This window comes from Ostrea edulis, chromosome 4 (assembly GCF_947568905.1).
Source record: "Ostrea edulis chromosome 4, xbOstEdul1.1, whole genome shotgun sequence".
Lineage (NCBI taxonomy): Eukaryota > Metazoa > Mollusca > Bivalvia > Ostreida > Ostreidae > Ostrea > Ostrea edulis.
Window position 1 is genome coordinate 10,021,080 of NC_079167.1, and position 7,638 is coordinate 10,028,717.

The 7,638-nt window shown below is 33.2% G+C and overlaps 1 long non-coding RNA gene across 1 annotated transcript; it reads right to left on the reverse strand.

The window, feature by feature from the left end:
* Window positions 1–681: 681 nt before the first annotated feature.
* On the reverse strand, window positions 682–7,425 carry LOC125662529 (uncharacterized). The gene is made up of 5 exons (XR_008802210.1): window positions 7,322–7,425; window positions 5,851–5,949; window positions 4,903–5,034; window positions 1,653–1,777; window positions 682–1,395 (listed from the first exon to the last, which is right to left on the reverse strand). It is a non-coding gene; the product is annotated as an uncharacterized LOC125662529 (long non-coding RNA).
* Window positions 7,426–7,638: the final 213 nt, after the last annotated feature.

Here is a 7,638-nt window from a genome sequence, read left to right on the forward strand (position 1 = left end):
TAAGCAGTATAAATATTATTGCAACTGCTAGCTGTTTATGAGCCACCCTTGCAGTTTGTAAATAATTGATATTAAGCAAGATAACATTTTATTCTAGAAAGATACAAGTTAAACCTACATGCACAAATTATGTAAACACAATGTGGAAATTAGTTTTGGCCTCAAGATCGAATGCCTGTATAGTTGTATATTGTTTAACGTCCCTCTCGAGAATATTTCACTCATATGGACCCAAGAACTTCCATCCAACGATTTTCAGGCCCTTTTATGTTGTGATCTTATGCTAGTTCAGTTCTTAATATATTTTAATGTACATCATATATATGTCAGTTACAATCATTGTTTGATTCTCTATTGTTTAAAATTCATCCATATTCAAGGGTCACCATCAATTGCCTGTATTTAGACCTATACTTGGTACTTTGGCCTTTTGAGCAGTGAGGATCAGACTGTTCTTAATTGTGCCACAATATTTCAGTTAACAATCTTATTCAATGATCACTCTATGTTAACTCTTTTCTCATAATATGCAATCAGGTGCAGAGGACCTATCCTGACCCAGATAAACACTGGGTTACAAAGACATTTCTCTCAGCTAGATTTAAAGGTATTTCACATACAGAAATGCTAGATTTATCTAAATTTCAGAATATTAGACTTTCTTCATGAACAAAGAATATATTCAATTCAAATGCTTTATTGACGACTAGCAAACACGAGGCATGCATTATATATACTAAGCTGTATGTATATTATATATATACATCTATATATATCATACCAACCAGTATCAACTGTACAAGAATAATACAATATGTACTCTCCAAGGCTACTAGTTCTTAATATATGCCAACATGGTGTACTGGTGCACACTTTCGTATCTGTACGATGGAGGAACAGGTTCGATTCCTGTTGTTGGCTTTCCTTTGAAAGAACTAGTAGAGATCTTCCATTGTTTAAAAATACTTCAATATATCATAGCATTTAATGTCAAAGACACACACTAGCACAGAAAACATGTTTACTAGTCTAATGAAATAGCTAAATTTCATTTAAAATAATTATTTGCATAGAAAAGGTTTCTAATAAAAGAAGGTTGTGATCAAGCATTTCTTGTGCAACACATTCCCATCTGAAAGTTAGCAAAATTCCTCATAAGTTTTATCCCCAAGTAACTGAAACATGTCTGTGTTGCATGTATCCATTTCAAAGATTCTTCAATTTCCACATGAAACAATGCCAAATCTCCTTTTTCGGGTCTTTTATGTCATATATTTCTCTGGCCATACAGTGGAATGAATTACTACTCCTCCTACTGTTAGATAACTTCTTGATTTGAGAACTGACACTCTCAAACTTCCTCCATAAGTCTTTCTCAAAAAGCTCACCTCTGATCTAAAAATTAAAAACAATATCACAAAACATCAGTATAATCAGTAAAGATTTGCATTGATATGGATCAGGAATAGTAGTATATACACAATGCACATATATCATAAATATTAATTATGTCGTTACACGTATTTTATCATAGATAAATAATGAAACAAGTCTGTAATTTTTGCAGAAGATGAACAACCAACTGTGAATTTTGAATGTCAATATATTTCCCTTTACATCTAAAGTTTTATATTCATGAAGGTTTTACTTACACAAACAAGAGGGAGGGAATACTGATGTCTGCTTGTATGCATCCCATATTCTTCACTTCCACTCAAAAAATTCTCATTTTCAAGGAAGTCTTCTGAAGATCTGGCTTCTCCTTTTTTTAAAGGGTCTGCATGATGTACATGAAATAAAACAAGGCAGGTCAGTTCATTCCATACAAAAAAATCATGCACTTTTCACTATTGTGTTTTATCAATACAGAAATGGTCAGTATCTAATATAATCAATTTGGGATTGAATTTCTTCCACTAACAAATAGAACATATTTTAGAATACACCTTTAGATGCCAGAAATAATTATGTTCCCCAAACAAAGTTTGGGAACATATTGTTTTTACTCTGTTTCTTATTATTAAGGTCTTCCGTCTCCTGCGGAAGACCTTACTATTATTGTTCGCGTTCTTCTTCTTCATTATTATTATTTTCCTTAAATTAGGGATCTAGAAGGGCTCAAAGTCTAGATCAAATATCTCAAAAATCATTAATATTTTGGTATAAGTCAAAGAACAAAAAATGTTCATCTCAACAATCCAAATCTATTCATATAAAAATTTAGGTCATATGTTACGTAATAAGGGATTTTAAGGGCCAAAACCATAAATTTTTTACCCCTTGTATCTCGAAAACAACAAATATTTTGAAAAGCAATAAAGAACAAAAGTTGTTCAGAATGATGATCTGAACAATATGCATATTTCGTTTTTACCCTATGTGGCCCCGTTAGGGAGCTACAGTTTGGCCCCTAAAAATTACTTCTAGAAATAACTCGAGAACGGTAAAGAATTTCTAAAAACTTGTTGAACAAAAAATGTTTGAAATGTCATGACCTTTCTTACGATATCAAGCAAAAGGGGCTGATCCTTTAAATTAGGGGCCCAGAAGGGTCCAAAGGTTTATGAGAATATCTCAGAAACTATTAATATTTTGTAATAAGTCATTGAAGCGGAAATGTTCATCTAAACGAGCTTGTTCTTATCAAATCAAAAAGTAGGTCATATGTTACGTAATAAGGGATTTTAAGGGCCAAAATCATAAATAATTGACGCCTCATATCTTGAAAACGACAAATATTTTGAAAAGCATTATTGAACAAAAGTTGTTCAGAATGATAATCTAAACAATATGTACATTTCGTTTTTTCCCTATGTGGCCCCGTTAGGGAGCTACAGTTTGGCCCCTAAATATTTCTTGTAGAGATAACTCGAGAACGGTAAAGAATTTCTAAATATTTGTTGAGCAAAAAATGTTTAAAATGACAAGGCCTTTCTTACGATATCAAACAAAACGGGCTGGCCCTTTAAATTAGGGGTTCAGAAGGGTCCAAATGTTTTTGAGAATATCTCAGAAACTATTAATATTTTATAATAAGTTGTAGAAGCGGAAATGTTCATCTCAACGAGCTTGATCTTATCAAATCAAAAAGTAGGTCATATGTTACGTAATTAGAGATTTTAAGGGCCAAAATCGTAAATATTTGACGCCTCATATCTTTAAAACGACATATTTTTTAAAAAGCATTATTGAAAAAAAGTTGTTCAATGTGTCATAACCTATCGATCAATATCAAAAAATGGGTCTGTGGGCCTCATGGCTCGCCTGTAGAGTCGATTTTTGTCGATATCAGTCGATTTCAAAAACTTGTAACTGGTAAATATTTTGTAAGGACATATTGAACAAAAGTTGTTCAGTTTATCGAGATCTATCGATTGATATCAAGAAATAGGCCTATGGTCCTAATGGCTCGCCTGTAGAGTCGATTTTTTGTCGATATAGGTCGATCTCAATAACTTTTTACAGGTAAATATTTTGTAAAGACATATAGAACTAAAGTTGTTGAGTCTATAGAGGGCTAACAAATGACATCAAGAAATAGGCCCGCGGGCCTTATGGCTCGCCTGGAGAGTCGAATTTCAAACGAATTTCACCGCAACTTTGCTTCAGAAGCTTATGATATGAAAAATTGATTATATCTAAAGTGTCTTAAAGTCGGAAACTAAATTGGGACTCATTTGTCTTTTTTTTTTTTTTTTAACTCCGAGTGCATCAACAAATCGGACGGAAGACCTACTCGTTGCTCGCAACGAGATCGTGTCTAGTTATTATTATTATTCTTTTTCTCCGGTACTTTTTTGTCCGGTAGTGTTCTCAGAAACTACAAAAGGGATCGATATGAAACTTTCCAGGATGATAGTATAGCGTTTGTAGATGTGCAGAGTGATAGTCATTTTGTTTGCACGTGTATGCACACGCGCGCACGTGCACTGCAATTTTGGTACAAAAAATGGAAAATCAGAATATTAAAGGAATCGATATGAAACCTAAATAGGATGGTAGAATATCATTTGTAGATATCAAAAATAAGAGTTATTTTGTCTGCACGCGCACGCATGCATGTGCACGCGCATTACAAAATTTGTACACTAACTTTGGAATCAGTCTAACTTTTTTGTTGTTTATTGAAATGACTTGATATTCATATCATAGGTAGATATTGAGACCCTTAACTGATTTGCATGGTCAAAATTACCAATTTGCACGCGCATGCACCTGCGCTTCATTTTGATTGGATAATACTAAAACGTTTGTAACTATCTTATTTATGAAGCGAATGAGATGATATTCATAGCATACGTAGATAATATGTGTATCGACATATTGGTATAACAAAAAATACCAATGCACACGCGCATGCGCGTGCAACGTTTTTCAAATGTTCAATTTTTAAAGGACAATAACGTTTTTGTTTTTCATGAAATTCTATTGATATTAGGGGTTTAGATGTGTCTTGGTACTCCTTACAAATTGCTGTGGTTAGAATTACTGCTCAGCACGTGCATTGATTTCTGATTGGACGATTTTAAAATCGCTATAACTTCCTTATATTTGGTGGAAAGGTTATGAAATTCATACTGTAGGTATATGATACAAATGCCTGTTGAACGACATCAACAAAAATTCGGAATCGTACACGCGTGCGCGTGTATGCACGTGCAACGCTTTCTTTCATTTCTTGGTACTGAAATGACCATATTGAACGTACTACATGTAATTAAAGGCTAAAATAAAATGATTTTTTTCCTATAGATTCACATGGACATCACTTTTTAATTGGGGGAGGTTTGGGGAACATCTGTAACGGTCCCCGTTACAATTAGAACTTGTTGTTTTTGTTATTGCTGTAAGAGGTGGGAAACTTGAAATAACAGACTGTAACAAATTGATTTTGTTGTTAACCTGTTCTGGAAGTTTGTAATTCTTCATTCAAGTTGGATGTTAATTCCTTCCAATATGAATTAGTGTGGAGGAGGATGGGTCCTTGAATACCCCTTTAGAATTTCTTTCTCGATGTCTTTTTCCATCTGGAGTCTGTAGAGTACATGGTAAAATAAAGAGATCAATCTGGTTATCTTTCTTTTCCTTTTTCCACAAAACTATATTAAGAGTCATTAATTTGGTACACAAGTACCACAAATTTAATGTATTGAAAACTATCTTGAAATTTGCAATACAGTGAGAGAAATATAAATGCAAAACTTTGTTTTGGGGGATGAATGTCTTGGGTTTCTCCAGATTGTGATCTTCTACATTTTTTCTTTGAAGCTTTAGCAGGTGTGATTTTATTATCAAATCCAAGCAGTACAATGAGTTTGTGCAAAAGCATAACAATGAAATGATACTATAGTGCCATATTGTGTACTTCACATTATGTAAAATTTGTTTTTGTTGTGATACAGAATTCCTGGCTACTACAGCCTAAGATTTTTAAATTGAAGTGTATGAACTCAGTTCTCTCATAAAGAAGACAAAGAATTTGAGTTACAAACAAATGCAAAATATAATGCTAACACAAAAATAGAATACCTCAATGTATAACTTTTGGCAATATATAAAAATTGTGGACCGACACACAAATATAATTTTAGACAAACAGGACAGTGAATCAGTGAGGAATAGTCACTGTTGACAATGAAATTGTTAGTGACCCCTTCTGAAATCTGAAGAATATTCAAAGTAAACCAAAGTAACAACAGAAACTTTAAATCAAGCCTATTGGATCAAGCATAAAGTTGGCAGGTCAACATAAGAATTAAATAATTACATTGTCAGACACCATGTTACTGAATTATAAAATGCATAAATAGCCTTAACTGCTACACAAGCAATATATATATATTATTATACCTGTTGGCATGGTTTTGCATATTCATGAAGCATTATATATGAGGGTGTTTTTTCATCTACTATCATGTGTTTCTTCTTTCCATATGTATGGAAATTCATCTGAAATTAAAACGATTAATATACATAATATTCAATTCAATTCTTTATTGGCACTAAAGCACATTATATAAGAATGTGTTGTTAGCCATACATAGATACACATATATATTGATACATTACAAAATATCAAACTATTGAAAACTTATTTCTAACATTAAAACAGTTTCTGATGTATAGACAGCAGGGCCGTAACTGCCGATGAGGCAGACGAGGCAACTGCCTCGTCTGATTTTTTGGCAAAAAAGAAAATAAAATTATATAAATGTTATATTATAGGATATATGTTTAAAATGAAGACAAGCACCTTTGTCTTTGACACCATATTACGATTCTTTACATAGTACAAATGAAACACAAACATGATAAATTGGGATTTAAAAAGTGTCATTTTCAGTCGTAAAGTCAATCGGCGGCCCCCAATCCCCTGCCTCCCCTGATTTAGAACCCTACTTACGGCCCTGGACAGGTTTGATTTGTAGATACAAGGTTATGTGGATTTAGTAAACAAAATAAGGTATTAATATCTAGTAGTTTTGAATGCATTTTTCTAATATGTTCATACACAGGACAATCAAGTAAAAAATGTTTTTCATCTTCAACAATAGTTTGACAATGAAAACAAAATCTATTTTCTCTAGGAATGACAGGATTACAATATCGACCTGTTTCTACATACAACTTATGTGCACTTATTCTTAATTTGGTAAGATAAGAAACTAAATTCTTAGGAAGTGGAAGACATAAATATGGTTGGATTTCTAGTTTCATAACATCATGGTTGAATAATGTACTATAAAATGAGAGCTTACCACTTTGAGTGTTGTTAATATGTTGAAGTTCAGAAAAGAATTAAATATTGAGAATCTGTAAAATTGTACACTATAAGTCCAATAAAAGCTTAAAACACCCCTATCATCGCACAAGAAAGTCATCATATAAACTTCAGCTATAGCCTATAGTCTTATCAAAGTAAAGCACGTCATTAGATCTATATGTAATAAAAAATTATCCAAAAATGAGTCGAGGAAATTCGATCTGAAATTGTCGGTTTAAAATAAGAAAACTGGGGCGTGTCATCTATAAAACTCAGTATGTATCTTCGCCAGCAACCCAATACAACCCATCAATAGTAGAAAAAACGAAGTGACACGGTTAGATTTAATTTAACACACGTGAAAAATATGCGAGTTGATGAATCACCTACTTACTTGAAAACAAAGGGATCAGACTATATCAAACAAGCGTGTCACATGGAAAACCAAGTATTATACATTTCCTAAGGTCTGTCTCTGGCAATTAATGACATAAAATCGAAAGCGATACAGCTAATTAAGCCATGATACGCTCATTTACGTACATTCCCATTACTTACCATTGAGTCCGCCATATTGGATTTTGATCAGTGGAAGAATCCATTCGACATCCGATGCCTGGCCTTCGTTCTTTGAACATCGGAAGGCCTCGGGTACCAGGCTACATCTCATCCAAACCTCTAATCACGGAAATGCGTAAACAGTACAAAACTCGAAACGGAATAAGAGCTATCCGAATTAATCTCGAGTTCCGAAAGATGCGAGGGCTATGTAAACCCCAAAGGATACCGAGGAAATGTCAAGGTCAAAAAATATTGATGCAGTTGAAAAGATGATTCCAATATGTATCAGCATATAAGGTTTGATGAAAATATCT